The sequence below is a fragment of the Henckelia pumila genome, chromosome 4 (assembly GCF_033568475.1).
Source record: "Henckelia pumila isolate YLH828 chromosome 4, ASM3356847v2, whole genome shotgun sequence".
Taxonomy (NCBI): Eukaryota; Viridiplantae; Streptophyta; class Magnoliopsida; order Lamiales; family Gesneriaceae; genus Henckelia; species Henckelia pumila.
In genome coordinates this window covers 189,011,017-189,030,034 of record NC_133123.1, presented here as the reverse complement: position 1 = coordinate 189,030,034, position 19,018 = coordinate 189,011,017, and positions in this window count along the sequence as shown.

Genomic DNA, 19,018 nt, shown 5'->3' with positions numbered 1-19,018 from the left:
CACAAGGAGTTGTGAGCCCACGGCTAGCTGTATCCCTGAACTATTGAGGGTCACACAGTGTAATGGATTTTTAATCCCCGTTGAGATAGTTAAATTTAAAGAGTTAAATTTAATGAACAAAGAAGTTGGACTTCTTAATTATGAGTAGAGAAGTAAGATTTCCTAAAATGACATAGGGATGGACATTTTTGGAAACCACTGAATTCGGATTCAGAAAAATTTATCTTGACTTTAAAATGTGCAGAAATGGTTTCTGTGCACATTGGTGAAATCGGTTTATCAATCGGAGTCACGATGAATTTTGTATTAATTTCTGAACATGCGGGCTTTGCTTGTCGGGCTTGAACTTATGACTAATGGGCCCTAAGCTGTTAGTGGCCTACATTATAAATAAGTTATTGCAGTACAGAAATTACACACAACAGGTCACAAGGATTTTCGAAAATCCTAGTTAATTTTCAAAAAGGTGGCCGCCCCCCTCTCCCTCTGCTCGAGAAAAATCCAGCCTGTGATTTTGAATTACAGTCTGGTTTTAACGGATCAAATTCGTTAATCTCTTCGTAGAAACTTCTAATAGATTTTCTAGTGCAATCTATCAGAGAGATTAAATATCCATTCGTGGACCTGATTGAAGAACAGTTCGTCCATCAGTTCCAGGGATATACAACAAGAGCAGAGAAATCTGTTGGTGTCCAAAATCTCGATTCGAGATTAAAGGTAAAAATTTTATAATTGTTATTTAATTTTTACACACACAATTTAATCGTAAGGTTGATTCCTATTATGGAATCGTTCCATACAAAAATTTTAAACTTCCGCTGCACCGGGTATCAATCCTAATTGATCTGATCGCCGCGTTCTCCAACAGTGGTATCAGAGCCAGGTTGCTCAGATAAAGTGATTAAATTAATCGATTGTACAAAAATTTTTTTAGGCCTCGGTTTTTGAAACAAAATAAATATTTTAAAAAATAAAAATATTTTTTCGGGCAAAAACCCAGGCAGGGGCAGCGATCGTCGCTGCCCTGCGCAGCTCTGGGCGCTGCACAGGGCGGCGCAGCGCTGGGCGCTGCCCTAGGGGCAGCCGGGCTGCCCGGCCCGAGCCCTACGGGGCGCGGGCAGCCCGGGAATGTCCCGGGCGGCCCGCGGAAAATTAATTTTTTAATTTTTAAATTAAATTTTAATATGTTAAAATTCTATTTTTGGTCCGATCGAAAATCGTTTTTGATTGGTCCACGAGGCGTCGGATCGAATTGTTCGAGTCCGAAAATTTTAAAATTGATTTTTGGATAAATTTGAATTTTTGGAAAATTTTAATATTTTATCCTTAAATTGAATTTTGAAATTAATTATTTTTGGTACAATTGATGATAAGATATGATCTTATGGGTATATTGAGTAAAATATGATTTTATGTATAAAATTGGATTTTATAGATAAAATATGATTTTATTTGATAAAAAGATAAAATATGATTTTGTATGTAAAATAAGATTTTATGTATGAAATATGATTTTATCCTTTTAAATTTAAATTGTCATTGCATGTTATCCAATAAATTAATTTTGAATTAAATGTTATTGGATAAGGATGATCGATTGCCATGACCAATTTTGTAGGTGTATGTTAGGAATTTACATTTGTTTTATTGTTGTTGCTTTTATTAATGGGCCTGGTTTATGGCCCAATATGAATGTCATATGTAATAAAAGTAGGCTTGGTTTATGGCCCGTTCCCACCCCTTGAAAATGTATCCCCTACTTGTCATTGTTATTTATTGTAAATACATTAGATTTAGTGGGAGATCAAGATTTGAAGATGGAGGTGGGCCCAGCAGACAATAAAGACAGAAGAAATGTAAATTGGAAGCAAATGTAATAGGATTGCATTGCATACTGCATATTACCTAGGATTGGACTAAGACTCGTGATTGGCAACCACGGGTCGGTTAGAAATGGAATAGATCATCCTATATAATATGTGATATTATAGTTGTATGCATGTTTTAGACATAATTGTGTGAATCCGGCAAGCATACAAAATTTTAAAAATGATGAGACAAATTTTTATAATTAAAAATCCCTCATTTTAAATATGATTTAAAATTGATATCAAGATAAATAAAGGAAATTTAAATTTGTTTAAATGTTCCTACCTTCCATCAACGATCAATGTATGAGATGCTACCCGCGGATACGGTCCGGCTCATATTATTGGGGGGGCCCGTTCGTCGGAAAGCTGTACATTGGATCGACACATGTTGTAAGTTGGGTGGAACTCCCATGGGATCGGCTCATATTATTGGGGGATCCACATGGCGACCGTCCATCACAACTTAATATTGATGGGTCATCTTGACATGTCACAATAATCGGCGTCATATTATTGGGCCCTTATTGGACATGAGGTAAAAACGTGGAGGTTGCTTTGGAAGCAATTGGGCTCTACCTTTTGAAATTATGGTTGGCTGATATTATTCGGGACCATAGATTGTCAATTGGACTCCATGTTCTCACTAAGGAAAATAGTTTCCCGTTTTCACTAGAGGGTAGTGAAATCGTTAAAATAGTGGGAGTGAGATTCATAAAATAAATTTCGCCTATTTTATGTCTTAGTAAATTGCTTAAACAATCACTGATATTTGTCTGTTTCTTTTCAGTATTTCATAAGATGAATTCGCGTAATCCACTTTTCTCGATCCTCGAACAAAATAAGTTGACTGGAGCAAACTATACGGAATGGTTCCGTAAGTTGAAGATTGTCTTGACTTCGGAGAAGATGCTCTACGTGTTAGAAAAATCTCCTCCGAAGGAAGCACCAGCTGACGTAAGTCCGGAGGAGTTAGCCAAGCTTGATACATGGTGGGACCATGATATCAAGACCAAATGCTATATGCAAGCCTCGATGTCTGATGAACTCCAGAGGCGATTTGAGGACACCGTGAATGCTGCTGACATTCACGTTCAACTCAAGGAACTTTTTGGGGCTCAATCGAGGGCTGAAAGGTTCGCTACTGTAAAGGAGCTAATGACGTGTCGCATGCGTGAAGGGACTTCGGTCCGTGATCATGGGGTACGAGTGATTTGGCTCATACAGAAGTCGGTAACCCTTGATTTGGTGTTGGAGCATGAACTCAACGTGGACTTACTACTTCTGTCTCTTCCTTCTTCGTTTGACGGATTTGTGGTAAATTTCAATATGAACAAGATAGAGGCCTCCCTTGAAGAGATGGTCAATATGCTTGTGACATATGAATCCACATTAAAGAAGGATAAACCGGCTTTCTTGGTGGGCTCCTCTTCTTCTGCTAAGAAGGGGCCAAGTACAAAGGGTAAGAAACATTCTGCCCCACCCAAGAAAATCGAACCCGAGAAGAAGTACAAGACAAAGGCTTCAAACATGGAAAAATCCAAGGATGTTTGCCATTACTGCAAGAAGCCCGGTCATTGGAAGCGTAACTACAAGGAATATCTAGAGCAGTTGCGAACTGCAAAGGGTATGTTCTATATTGAAATAAATGTTTCACTTAATACTACTTCTTGGGTATTGGATACTGGATATGGATCTCACATTTGCAATGATTTGCAGGTGATGACAAGAAGTCGCAGGCTTAGAATGGGTGAGACCCAGCTGAGGCTCGGAAATGGTTCCAGAGTTGAAGCAAAAGCCGTGGGAGATGTTTATTTATTTTTGCAAAACGGTTTTAAGTTACTTTTAAGAGATGTTTTATTTGTTCCGGATTTGATTAAAAACATTATTTCTGTTTCTATGCTTGATAGAGATGGTTATTCTTGCAATTTTGTGAATGGGATTTGCAATATTTACAAGAATGAATGTTTGATTGGAAATGGACAACTTGAAAACGATCTATACAACTTAAAACTAAAAGACGTTCCAATAAATTATGTTGATAAACCGGCAACAACAAACAAAAGGAAAATCGATAGCCAAAACCCGGCAAACCTTTGGCACGCTAGGCTAGGTCATATTTCCTCAAGGAGGATGAACAAGCTAGTGGGAGAGGGCATGTTTGATATGTCTGATATTAACTCTCTACCTACTTGTGAATTCTGTCTAAAAGGAAAAATGACTAAATCTCCTTTTAAGGGGAAACCTGAGCGTAGTCAAAATCTGTTGGATTTGATCCATACAGATGTTTGTGGTCCATTTAGAGTTGGTACTCAATATGGCCACACCTACTTCATTACCTTTACTGATGATTATTCTAGGTATGGGTATTTATATTTAATGAAATATAAGTCTGAAGCATTTGAAAAGTTCAAAGAATTCAAGGCTGAAGTAGAAAACAAGCAAGGTAAAAGTATTAAAGCAATTCGATCGGATCGAGGTGGAGAATACTTGAGTACCGAGTTTTTGGACTATCTAAAAGAGAATGGGATTCTCTCTCAGTGGACTCCTCCTATGACACCACAGCTTATTGGTGTATCGGAGCGTCGTAATCGAACTTTGTTGGACATGGTTCGGTCCATGATGAGCTTCACTGAGCTTCCACCTTCATTTTTTTGGCTATGCGCTTGAAACGGCGGTATTGTTGTTGAACAACTTCCACACTAAAGCAGTGGACAAAACACCATACGAGTTATGGAATGGCAAAGCTCCTAAGTATTCGTACTTGAGGATTTGGGGATGTCCTGCTTACGTGAAGCGGACAGTGGGAGATAAGTTGGATAGTCGATCCAGCTTATGTTATTTTGTAGGGTATCCGAAGAATTCAATCGGATATTATTTCTATTATCCTGCTGAAACAAAGGTGTTTGTTTCAAGGAATGCCACCTTCTTGGAGAAGGAGTTCTTATTGGATAAGAAAGGCAAGATGATGGAACTCGAAGAAATTCGAGAAGAACCCGAAATACAAAATAACGATCCTACACCTCAGGAACCATTGCTGGACACGCCTATACCTAGAAGATCCGAGAGGACTTCTAGACCTCCTATTCGATATGGTCTTCTTCTTGAAGGGGATCAAGATGAACCCGATGTTGGATGTGATCCAAGAAACTTCAAGGAAGCAATTTCTGATGCGGATTCAAATTTATGGCTTGAAGCTATGCAGTCGGAAATAGATTCGATGCATACAAACCAAGTTTGGTCTTTAGTAGATCCTCCCGATGGAATTGTTCCAATAGGGTGTAAATGGATCTACAAAAGAAAGCTTGGGCCTGATGGTAAGGTATTGACCTACAAGGCGCGATTGGTGGCAAAAGGTTATACTCAAAGACAAGGAGTTGACTATGATGAAACCTTTTCACCAGTTGCAATGTTCAAGTCCATAAGAATCCTTATTGCCATAGCTGCATGGTATGACTATGAGATATGGCAAATGGATGTGAAGACTGCTTTTCTTAATGGAGACATTAAGGAAGAAATCTATATGAAACAGCCTGAGGGGTACACATCCATGGGAAGCGAGCATAAGATATGCAAGCTTCAGAGATCAATTTATGGTCTAAAACAAGCATCAAGAAGTTGGAACCAGAAATTTGATGAAACAATAAAGGATTTTGGTTTCATCAAGAACCCGGAGGAACCATGCGTGTACAAGAAAGTAGTTAAGGATGCGGTGACATTCTTAGTACTTTATGTTGATGACATCCTACTCATTGGGAATGATGTAGGGATGTTGCAGTCAACAAAGATATGGTTATCAGGTAGATTCTCGATGAAGGATTTGGGTGAGGCATCCTATATTCTAGGGATACAGATCTATAGAGATAGATCTAAGAGAATGATAGGACTCACTCAGTCAACCAACATCGACACCATATTGAAACGGTTTTCAATGGATGGGTCCAAGAGAGGACATCTACCCATGTGTCATGGAGTTTCTCTATCCAAGTCTATGTGTCCCAAGACTGATGAAGAGATAGAGAAAATGACACATGTACCATATGCATCAGCCATAGGTAGTATCATGTATGGGATGATATCTACCAGACCGGATGTAGCATTTGCTCTGAGTGTCACGAGCAGATATCAAGCTAATCCCGGTCAAATGCATTGGAAAGCCGTGAAGGATATTCTTAAGTACTTGCGAAGGACTAAGAATATGTTCATGGTATATGGAGGAAGAGAACTAAAATTGGAAGGCTATACCGACTCTAGCTTCCAAAGTGACGTGGATGACTCGAAGTCAACCTCTGGATTTGTGTTCATGCTCAATGGCGGTGCTGTCTCTTGGAAGAGTTCCAAGCAGGACACCACAGCGGATTCCACCACTGAAGCAGAATACATTGCAGCATCAGCTGCTGCTAAAGAGGCCGTTTGGATGAGGAATTTCGTCCAAGAGTTGGGCGTCATTCCTGAAGTTGTTGGTCCAGTCCCGGTGTACTGTGACAACACGGGTGCCATTGCTCAGGCAAAGGAACCAAGGTCTCATCAAAGATCCAAACACGTACTGAGGAAATACCACATCATCCGGGAGATTGTGGAAAGAGGAGACATCACTGTCGAAAGAGTGGCCTCTGCAGAAAATATCGCTGATCCACTTACTAAGCCCTTGCCAGGACCATTATTTGACAAACATCGCGAAGCAATGGGTCTACGTAGTATGACTAGTTGGCTTTAGGGCAAGTGGGAGATTGAAAGAGTGGGTGCCCGGTGAGCCAACTTGTGGCTAAGGGCTTTGATGACTCTTTGTATAAACAATCTTTTGTTTAATATTATTTACACTTTTATTAATGTCAATGACTTTATCTTTCTTCATATTGTTATATTGTGATATACTATTGTTGTTTTGATAAAGACCTTGAATATACTATAGTGTATGTAAGATGTGGTAGAACATGGAGATGTCTATCATGAAACACATCTTATAGTCACTGTATATTCTAAACTGTTCCTAGTCGATTGAGCCGTCCGATAATAAGGATAAGGATCGCTCGAGTTTGAGACTAGCATTTGCGATGCAGAGTACCACGTTTCATTGGTAAGGAACATAGAGATGTTCGAAGCATGCAAATGGATATTCATATGATGAATGATCGAACTACCCTATCCGGACTTTCCAAGTGGTTATCACTTATCGAGTGGATATAGTCCGCGGTTTTGGTTTTACATTATTAGTCCTTACTACTTGAAACATCATTGAGACTCTATATGCTAGTACTGTGCTTTGACTCGTTTACCGACTCTATTAGGGTCATCAGGTGTCGGGATTGGGTACAGTTACAACACATATAGGAGTCGATGCTTTGTTGTCAAGGATTCACCACATACTTGCGAGTGTGGATATCCTATGCGATCTGAGGAGATATTAGTGTGACGAATCTCTGGCCAGAGTACATGATGTGATTTAAGAAATGGTTTCTTAGTAGCACATGCGATGTCACTATTTGATCTTCAAGATGTGTTGCATAGTTATCGAATCTCGAACGACTCTCGATATACCAATGGTTGTTGATTCGATCGGGATATATGGATGAAGGGACCGTACTGTACGCTAACCAAAATCTATTGGTTCTTGTAGGCACTATCAGTGATACCTAGGTAATCATGGGGCGATGTTGCTAGGCGCTCATACCATGATTCGATGGGCAAGTCGGAAATTGTTGTTCCGAGTCACAAGGAGTTGTGAGCCCACGGCTAGCTGTATCCCTGAACCATTGAGGGTCACACAGTGTAATGGATTTTTAATCCCCATTGAGATAGTTAAATTTAAAGAGTTAAATTTAATGAACAAAGAAGTTGGACTTCTTAATTATGAGTAGAGGAGTAAGATTTCCTAAAATGACATAGGGATGGACATTTTTGGAAACCACTGAATTCGGATTCAGAAAAATTTATCTTGACTTTAAAATGTGCAGAAATGGTTTCTGTGCACATTGGCGAAATCGGTTTATCAATCGGAGTCACGATGAATTTTATATTAATTTCTGAACATGCGGGCTTTGCTTGTCGGGCTTGAACTTATGACTAATGGGCCCTAAGCTGTTAGTGGCCTACATTATAAATAAGTTATTGCAGTACACAAATTACACACAACAGGTGACAAGGATTTTCGAAAACCCTAGTTAATTTTCAAAAAGGTGGCCGCCCCCCTCTCCCTCTGCTCGAGAAAAATCCAGCCTGTGATTTTGAATTACAGTCTGGTTTTAACGGATCAAATTCGTTAATCTCTTCGTAGAAACTTCTGATAGATTTTCTAGTGCAATCTATCAGAGGGATTAAATATCCATTCGTGGACCTGATTGAAGAACAGTTCGTCCATCAGTTCCAGGGATATACAACAAGAGCAGAAAAATCTGTTGGTGTCCAAAATCTCGATTCGAGATTAAAGGTAAAAATTTTATAATTTTTATTTAATTTTTACACACACAATTTAATCCTAATTGATCTGATCGCCGCGTTCTCCAACAAGGCGCTCTTACCATGATTCGATGGGCAAGTCGGAAATTGTTGTTCCGAGTCACAAGGAGTTGTGAGCCCACGGCTAGCTGTATCCCTGAACCATTGAGGGTCACACAGAGTAATTGATTTTTAATCCCCGTTGAGATAGTTAAATTTAAAGAGTTAAATTTAATGAACAAAGAAGTTGGACTTCTTAATTATGAGTAGAGGAGTAAGATTTCCTAAAATGACATAGGGATGGGCATTTTTGGAAATCACTGAATTCGGATTCAGAAAAATTTATCTTGACTTTAAAAGGTGCAGAAATGGTTTCTGTGCACATTGATGAAATCGGTTTATCAATCGGAGTCATGATGAATTTTATATTAATTTCTGAACATGCGGGCTTTGCTTGTCGGGCTTGAACTTATGACTAATGGGCCCTAAGCTGTTAGTGGCCTACATTATAAATAAGTTATTGCAGTACAGAAATTACACACAACAGGTCACAAAATTTTCGAAAAACCCTAGTCTTTTTCCTCTGAAGTGGCCGCCCCCTTTTCCCCTCTGCTCGATAAAATTCAGTTTGTGAATTTTGAATTACAGTCTGGTTTAACGGATCAAATTCGTTAATCTCTTCGTAGAAACTTCTGATAGATTTTCTAGTGCAATCTATCAGAGGGATTAATTATCCGTTCGTGGACCTGATTGAAGAACAGTTCGTCCATCAGTTCCAGGGATATACAACAAGAGCAGAGCAATCTGTTGGTGTCCAAAATCTCGATTCGAGATTGAAGGTAAAAATTTATAATTGTTATTTAATTTTTACACACACAATTTAATCGTTAAGTTTTGATACCCATTATGGAATCGTTTCATATAAAATTTTTAAACTTCCGCTGCACCGGGTATCAATTCTGATTGATCTGATCGCCGCATTCTCCAACACCACCAATTCCTTTGCTTGTTCCTACTATCAATTTATCACCTAACTTGACTATACAAGTCAAATTTCAATCGTAATCGATTAACAAAAATCCCACAAGATCCATCTCTGGCAATCCTAGATACTCTAATTATCCTCAAATCTCCGACTGCTCCGAGATTGCACCAAGTACTCATTTCCTAAGCACCATGCGATACAATACTATCCCAAGTACTCTAGATTTGCTATATCCTAATCATCACTGATTGGACTCAATTTATTGACTTCATTGATCTACTGTGACTCGCACTCATCTTGTCAGTGAAATTCAAATCAGACAACAACTGATTATCGAAAACCTACATGGCTCGATAAATAACCTTGACCCAACTGCCATAAGTCTACTATTCTCAAACGCTTGAAATCGAAATAACTGCATCAAAAGTCTCACATCCATTTTTGGCGGCGCTAGATAACAGTTAAAAAAAATAGTCTATTGGTACAAGTCCTGCGCCATCCAAGAATTACTAACTGCTGTCTTGTTCACTCAAAGCGAACACCAAGGCGAACTAATCCCAACGAAACTTCCGCGATCTATCAACCAAGATCATTTCCATCTCATGGAAAATCCTATGCCTCATCCCTGAAAACAACAGTCAACACTCCCTGCCAACACTAATAAAATACGACTACGTACTAGATCCACTAGTCTAGCAGTATCTCATAGGTCAAAACCTACTCGCTCAGAGTACATACTCATCAGGGAAATCCCTCCAAGACTGGTTCTAACGACAAAAAACCCCACCCAATATCTCTAACAAAATCCAGACGATATCTAATTCATGATACCAAAATGGGTATCTAATCCAAGGTCATACCCCATTGTGACTGTTATAAAACCCCTAGACTGAATAGCCTTCCCACCGCCACCTCCTGAAGCGCAAAGGCTTCTAGGTACACCGGCATATGGTCGCGCATCCTCACGTCTAGTCATGATCATAGTCCATAACTCTTGGAATATACTTGACCTAGTTCCTGATGAAACCTATCATCACAAAGTCTCAAACTAAGAAAGTCAAAACAGACTACTGCTCTAAGAAATCACCCAATAACAAAACTCATGCCCACTGATGAATCAACTCATCCCCGACACAAACTTAGTTCACTGACAAACTAGATCATCCTATGAAACGCCTAGACTAACCGCAGTCAAACAGTTACATCCGGCTTACTCAGAACCCATGAGCTACAAAATTTGAACACTAATCAACTATAATCATGTTAAACCTTTAGCAAAACATTGCAATTACCCACAAATCGTTGGATAAACAATACATGTATCACTGTTTTCAAGTTATGTACAATTTCTTTATTACAATCCCATGTAATACAAATTCAGTATCCCAAAATTCAATGAAAAATGTACAATCAATAACTTGAAATGATACAATCAGAGTCTGATGATTCATTAAAACTAAAATATTGTTTAAAACTACAACAATACAGTATTTAAAATCATCGTACTAGTCTTCGTTTCTTGAGAATGAAGCTTCTCATTGACACACGCATCAATTCAAGCATACTCCAGACCACATCCCTCTACACAATCTCCTGCAAGGACCTCCGGAGTAGTGATCCGTGCTCGCTACCCATCTATGCTCTGCATCAGTGCATGTCAGTCGACCTCTTCTGCTCATGATCTAACATCAGCGTTCTTCTTGCATCCACTACATGCTTTTGAACATGAAGTTTCATGTATGCCTACCGAAAGCATCGACACAAGCATACAGGCAGGTTCATGTTCTGCATGAGTTTAACGAACTTACGCTCGAAACCAATCATTCCTTAGCAACTCGAGGCATTCCCTGATGAAGGTCTCTATGACAATCTCTCCAAATACGAGTTGAGAATCTTCAGAGAAGTATCATCATGGTAAGTACAGTACAGATGCAAACATCAAATGTGTCCCAAACAATCCTCTGCCATTATCTCTGGTATCTGGTACTCGATCCGAAACTAGGATCCACTTGAGAAAAAATCTTGATGACTTGGGCACGATCCTCCGCTCCTGTCCACAGTTGCTAACGTCACAAAAGCCAAATATTTATAAATCCTGCCAATGACGATCTTATTCGGGCACCCTATTTGTCTCATCGTCAAAGGTTCACCAATCCTACAAGGATAACCCAAAGTCTCAATACTCTATCCCAAGTCTCTTCATGCGCTCTGATACCAATAAATGTACCGACCCAACCCGAATCCACTACCTAATCAGAGATAAAGCATAATTAATCATGCAATTAAATAAAATGCTGTGGAATACTTAAAATCAAACCGCCAGAATACTACCGGTTAAACAAATTCGATTTATAAAACCCAATCGAATAATCTTAAAATAAAACCTACAGCTAAATCCTACTGTCTTCACTGGTCACTAGTCTTTCCAAGTTACTGGTGCGATACCTGCACCTGCACCTGCCCCATTGAATAGAGCGTCCAAACATACAAAAAATACTGGATGTGAGCGAATACGCTCAATACGAAAGCATGGGTAAACATACAAACATGATTCATGTAAATGAATATGTATGGGTATTCATATATGTAATAACTGTATAAAATATGCTCAGACAGGCGCCTAGGAAATGAGTAGTAACACTGGAGGAATCAAATCCCTTGTCACATCCCTCATTTCTACCGGACGTGGACCATTTCCCTCAGATGTCAATGCCGGCTAACACATCGGTCGCGGGGCACTCGACATCGATCGTCCGAGCAGGACTGAGCAGCCCTACATGGCTCATCTCAAAATATTTACAGGCACAATATGATATGCACATGCCGCATAATAATCCATGCAAAATATGACACATAAATGCAACACATAAACATGCATACCCACTGGCTATCTCAGTCAGTACTTACGTACCTTACTAAAGGCAATCCTAGCAGTCCAACCCTAGGTTCCAGCCTATCATCAGCTCTACAATGAAAATTACTCATGCATCAATAATTAAGCTCTAAAATCCTTAACTAAGTTATTACATACTCCCAAATATTTTTAGGAAGCAAAAGCTATACCTGCGTCCGTCGTCATCCTGATGGAGACTGCCTCAAAACTTAAGCACAGATTTTCTACGATGCCAGGATCAATAGGACGCCTAGAAATTTTAATACTAGCTAAAGAAATAGAGGAAAGGAAGAAATGGTGCAAGGGAAAATGAACTCGGCTGCCCCTTATATAGTCAACATACGGATCATCCGATCCCACGTTCGGATCCTCCAAACTACTTTGGAGTATCCGAACCCGTCGTCCGAACTTCCTTAGCCAAACATGAATCTAACTTCTAGAGGATGCTTGCCGACACGAGTTCGGAGCCTCCGATCCATCTTTGGATTGTCCGAAGTCATTCCTATGACATCATCAATTCCAAATTACTCGGACAGCTGGCCATGCAAGTTTGGAGCCTCTGATCTGAGTTCGGATCCTTCGTTCCAGGTTCGGACCCTCCGATCCCGGTTTGGAGCATCCGATCCCTCCGAACCCTCGGAACTTTCCCGGCCATTTTCGAGTGTTCTGGATCCATTTTTGAACTCTTTAGACCGTTTTGGAAACCCCTTAATCATGTTTTACTAAATCTAAACATGATCACTTGATTAATTAGTCATTAATCGTTAATTCTAGATACAAGTCACTACAGATCGCACCCTTCGAAGTTGCATGCATGGCGACGTGGTAACCATGCAAAGATCGTACCATCCGAACCGGGGATCGGACCCTCCAATCGATGCCTATAAATAGGGGTCCGAGGGCTCACTTTTGAATTGCAGAATTTCCTCTCCTCTCCCTTAATGGTTCTATTTTAAAGGGCTTCAGGTCTCTTTCTTTAAGAGTTGGAGTAAGAAGCAGTATTTTATAGCGGACAATGTTCGTAGTAGCGGCCAGGTGGTGAAGCTCTAGCGAGGCGTCCAGGACTCCTAGCTAGGCTATGCCCAGGCTCTGGGACATGCGACATCAATGGACTGACGACGGACAAAGGTATCACTCTGGTTTCCAATAGTAAATAGGGAGTACACTATAGTTTATAAGGCCTTTTGAGCTTGTGAGGTGATGTTTGGCATGTTAGATAATGCATAGTATTTATGGATTGTATTGTTGCATGGTTTTCTTGGATCTAGATGAGAGCTTCTAAGATCTGTCTTAGAAGGTATGGAAGTATTATTCGAGATATCCAGATTGAGTATGCATATTTTGTGATTGCATTATATGTCTTTATATACAGCATGTCACAACTTTATGATTCATACATGAGCACATTGAGATTTTACCTTAGAGGAATCCTATAGTAGTAGGGCGCTCACCCTACGAGTTGTGGATGATTGAATACGTAAGTCTTGTGTCAGGTCACCGTTATGGTTGGACACTTGTACTAGTATCAAGTCACTATTATCCACTAGGTATATTAGGCGGCGACACAGCGTGCTATATACCTGGGACCGGTCGATGAGGTTGTTTCTTGACCTGAGTGTCTTGGTACCCAGTTCATTTTCATAGATGCACATATAATATTGTATACTCATACTATTGTACTGAGCATGTTAGGCACTTCCGGTTGTTTTTTTTTATCTAGATACCCCATTCAATGGGGCTGATGTTGGTTTTTACTCCTGAAGACAGAGAAATTATGTGGTGACCAAGGTTGGATGACATGATTGGCCACTAGGCTTTACTTTCTGGTATATAGTTTATTTTTAAATTTTGCAGTTACTCTGATTAAGAATTTTTAATGTTAAATTGCATGCTTAAGCTTCTGATTAGCGGGTGATCACGGTGCGGATCACTATATTTATGGTATCATAGCTTGCAATGAGATTCTTTGGGACATAGTATTGATTTTGGGTTATTCTTTGTAGGATTACAAGTTGGATTCATTGACGATAGAAGTATCAGACATTGAAATAGCAAGGTATCTAGGAATTTCCAAGATCGTCATTGCCAAAGTTGGCAGCAAAGGTTCGTATTATGTGGATCCCAGCAGGATGGAGCTGAAAGAGAAGATCCAGTTTTCAAGGTCATGCGCTTCTCAGGGTTGAATGGAATGTGTGACATGTAGTCATTCATTCAGTTTCAACCAAGGAAGCCACCCCTAAAGACTCTCTACTAGTAGTTGGAGAGATTTTCAGAAAAATGTTGTCTCATCTACCATATAAGGAACCCAACAATATTGGAAGGATCTCGTAGATTAGTGAGATTTAATATTTTACATCTTGTGAGGAAGAAGGTCTGCTGACATGATGCTTTAGTGTATGGAAGACGAGAAACCTCATGTTCAAGATCAATATATAGAATGAAAGAATTTTGCAAGAATTTAAATATTGTATTAAGTTTTGTTGTAAACAGTATTTAAGTTCTAATCAATTGAATCAGATGTATTGAATATTTCAGTTATTTGACGTACTCAGTTATTTTTGTATTTTAGATCTTTCAGTGTAATCTTTTGATTAAGTTATGTATTACATAGGGTTGTAATAAAGATTGTATTGGAACCTGGATTTGTGGTTCAAGTAATAGAAATATTTGGGAATATCTGGATTGTATGGATTGATCAGTTATTCTATTTCAGTGTTTTTTTAAGAGTTATAATTGGTTTTGAATTATGCATGTTTCGGATGAATAGTTCTAGATGTTTGCCTAGAATATTCTAGTAATTTCAGTGTTTGCCAGGGATGATGTGTATTGTGAGGTGCTTAATGAGGAATTATACTAATTATTGTGGACTGTGTGAATAAATGATTAGACTGAGAAGGGAGCGCGACCCTAGGCTTGTATTAATCTTGAAGTTTTCTTGCTTCAGATGGTTATTCAGAGGGGAGGCTACCTTAGTCTAGTATGTTGCAACAGTCACATGTATAATGATATTGGAAGTATCTCGTGAAGATCTAGAGATTTAATATGTTATAATTTGATTTCTTTAGAGATACATAGCGAGAATTTATTTTGTTAGAATATTCTTGGAAGAGATTTTCCTTGACAGGTAATCGTTCTGAGCAGATAATTTTCGATCTATGATTTGGGATTTCGGGGTTTAATCCAAGAGTTTAGTTGAATTGATATTCAACTGGTTTGTTTGTCAAATGTTTGCAGACCCAAGATTTGAGCCGTGCTTCTATAAAATTATGCAAGGTTTCCTTGACCAATTATTTTTGACCCGATAGGAAAATTAATCAGTAATAATGGAATTCATCAGAGAGTCAGGTATGAGTTATGCCAGGGTGCTGATGACTATCAGGTTTTGAGATAGTACAGTAAGTGTGACCTTATTTCGATGTACTCTGGAAGGATTGTTTTATTCCAGTTTGGCATTTTAGAAATACTTACCTCAGTTTCGATATATGTACAGTCATAGCAATGTGTATTACTATCAGGAGGACATTCAGGATTATTTGAGTCTTCCAGAATTATTATTGAGGTTGGGATAGTATCAATGGATGTGATAAATTATCGTATGACTTTGTCAGAGGTGCGGATTTTGATTTTCGTGGATAGAATATTCTTGGAAAGAATTCCTTGACAAGTGTATTTCTGGACGGATAGTTGTCACACGTAATATTGGGGGAGAACTAAGAGGTTTGACCAGTATTGACTTATTTTATCAGGGATGCAATTATTAATCAGGGTCTTGATTAATTTGATGAAAGAGAATTCTAAGTGATGGATTTATTTAGAGAAGTTTCACTGTAAGAATTGAAATTTGATTTTTGGATTGTCAAGTAAATACAAGTTTACTGCATCAATACACCGAGATAACTTATACTGGGAGATGTGAACTGTGATCAGGACTAGAATGTTGAAGTACATTTCCAATTTTACTCTGGAAATCTTTTGTACTTCAGAGGGTTATGGAAATTTACACAATCTAGATATCATTACAACAATTATGTTAAAGTATTGTAGCGACCCGACCCGGATCCACTACCTAATCAGAGTTAAGAGCATAATTAAGCATGCATTAAATATAATCGCTGCGGAAGACTTAAATACAAGCAGACCGGAAGAATACAACCGGCTAACAAACTCGATTTATACAACCCAATCGAATTACTTAGATAAAAACCTACAGATAAATACTGCTGTCTTCAAGGTCGCTGGCTCCTCCAGGCTCCTGGTGCTCAATCCTGCACCTACACCTGCCCGTCGAATAGGGTATCCAGATACACAAAAAATACTAAACGTGAGCTCTAAGCTCAATACGAAAGCACGGATAAACATACAAATATGATGCATGCAAATGACAGGGTATCCATATCTGGGATAACTGTATACGAACTGCTCAGACTGGCGCTGGGAATATAAGCTCGTCACATCGGGGTAGCTAACCACTATGCACGACCACTAATTCCCAAATCACGGATGCGGACCATGGAGTCCTTCAGGTATCAGTACCTAAGGGTACTCGATATCAAACGTCCTAACAGGGCTGAGCAACCCTAACTGGCGCATCTCAAAAGATATACAGATGTACAGGCACAAGATGATATGCACATGCCGCATAACAATAATAACATGCAAACACATAAATGCAATATATAAGCATGCATATCCGCTGGCAATCTCAGTCAGTACTTACGTACCTTTCTAAGGCAGTCCTAGTAGTCCCACTCTAGGTTCCAAACCTATCATCAAGTCTATAATGCTAATACCCATGCATCATTCAATAAGCTCTAAAAGCCTTAACTAAGCTATTGCATACTCTTAAATAATTTAAGGAGACTATAGCTATACCTGCGTCCGTCGTCAGCCCACTGATGGCGACTATCCCACAACTAGGGGTACACCCCTGCTGCAGCTCCACAGCTTTGAGCACTGCTCCGCTACACGAGCATTGCTCCGCTACTGTGTCAGACACTGTCTGACTATACTAAAATATGTTCCCTACTCCAACTCTAAAATAAAAGTACCCAAAGCACTAAAATAGAGCCACGTGGGCAAAGGGGAGGAACTCAGAATTCGCACCAAATGAGGAGCTCAGACCTCATATTTAAAGAGCACGTTCGGATCGTCCGATCCTGACTTCGGATCGTCCGAACTGCTTCGGGCTGTCCAATCCTCTCATCGGATCGTCCGATCTCTGCCACGCGTCCAACCAATCGCATGCAACCATAAAACTGTCCAATACACTATTCGGGTCGTCCGAACTGGATCTTCGGATCGTCCGAACATCTCCCTGATGATGTCACCAATGACGTATTATTTTGTGACAGCTGGCCGCATGAGTTCGGATCGTCCGAACCCACTTCGGACCATCCGAAGTCTTCAGAGCCTCCAAAGCCTGGCTCCGTCCATGTTCGGATCGTCCGAACTCAAGTTTGGAGCGTCCGAACCTGCCGAACCATATCCACCATTTTTTAGTGTCCTGGATCCATTTTTGGACTCCGTTAATTCATCTGGAATTTCCTTAATCATGTTTTACTTAATCTCAACATGAATATACGATTAATTACTCATTAATCATTAGTTTTGGATACGGGCTACTGCAAGTATAATTTGGTGTTAGTTTGATAACTTTGAAAAGTTATTTGATATTTTTGGTGGATAGAATTGTGATGAAATAAGTGTTTCCTGATTAGGAACATTTTGCATCAAAAGAATTTGAGATCTACTAGATGATTGATCTAGTTAGTGTTTGATGGATGTTATGAGCCTGCTAAGCTACAACATGGATTCGGCAGTATTAGAATTCACTTGGATAATGAAAGGTGAGCACTTAGGTGTTCATGTATAATGGGATCAACACAATTGTGATTAGTTAGACAGGTACAAGGACTAGTACGCAGTAATTATTTGTGGCTATCATATGATGCAGTTAGATATAGGCGTAGTTAATTCCAAGATGGATATCAGATATTATGGAGCAAGCATGTGTTCCGAGATAGTGATTAAGATATAATTAAATTGTCAGGATGGTTTATTTTGTTAATTGCGTCTACATTAAAAGAATTGTGTTATCAAGTATTTAAGAAGTCTTTAAGATCTAGAATCGTGATTAAGAGATATCTTTAGTTTTGAGATATGATGATACAAGTGGTAGTTTAATCTTTAAGAGATTTAAATATTGATCTGAGTATCAAATTTAAAAAAAAATTCCAGTGATGTTGGCCGGAATTTGGTCAGTAATAGATCACTACGAGGAAAGGACTAAGTTTCTTATGCTTGTTACAAATAGGGATGATCTGGAATCATTGATATCAATCCAAATATCTAATGATTGATCATGGAAATCTAGCAGGATTGCATCAAGTGTTTTAGAAATAGGAAAAGACAACAGGCGAGATACATGTACATATCTGGTCTGACAGGATTGTTGTCACTACTTCTCCAGGATTGAGGATGCATTAGATCGTCATATGATTGGATATTACAGACAGAGTTATGGAATTTTTAATTCAAATGACGATTGCTTTGGATTATGATATCCGAAATTATTTAGTCAGGATTTGGTGGAATTCTGCAGAGTTCGGGAAATCAAGAATTGTGGACAACAGTGTTGTCACAAGTATTATGACTTAGTACAAGTCCTTTGTATGAGGATTATTGTACAGGATCTAATAAAAAGGAAAGAAGCATTTGAGTATTAGAATGTTATTGGTGTTGAGTGAGTCAACATATTTATATTGAATACCGACAATTCGGAGGTTTGTATCATAAGTATTAATTCCTTAGTGGGAATAGGGTTTTTCCAATGAAATT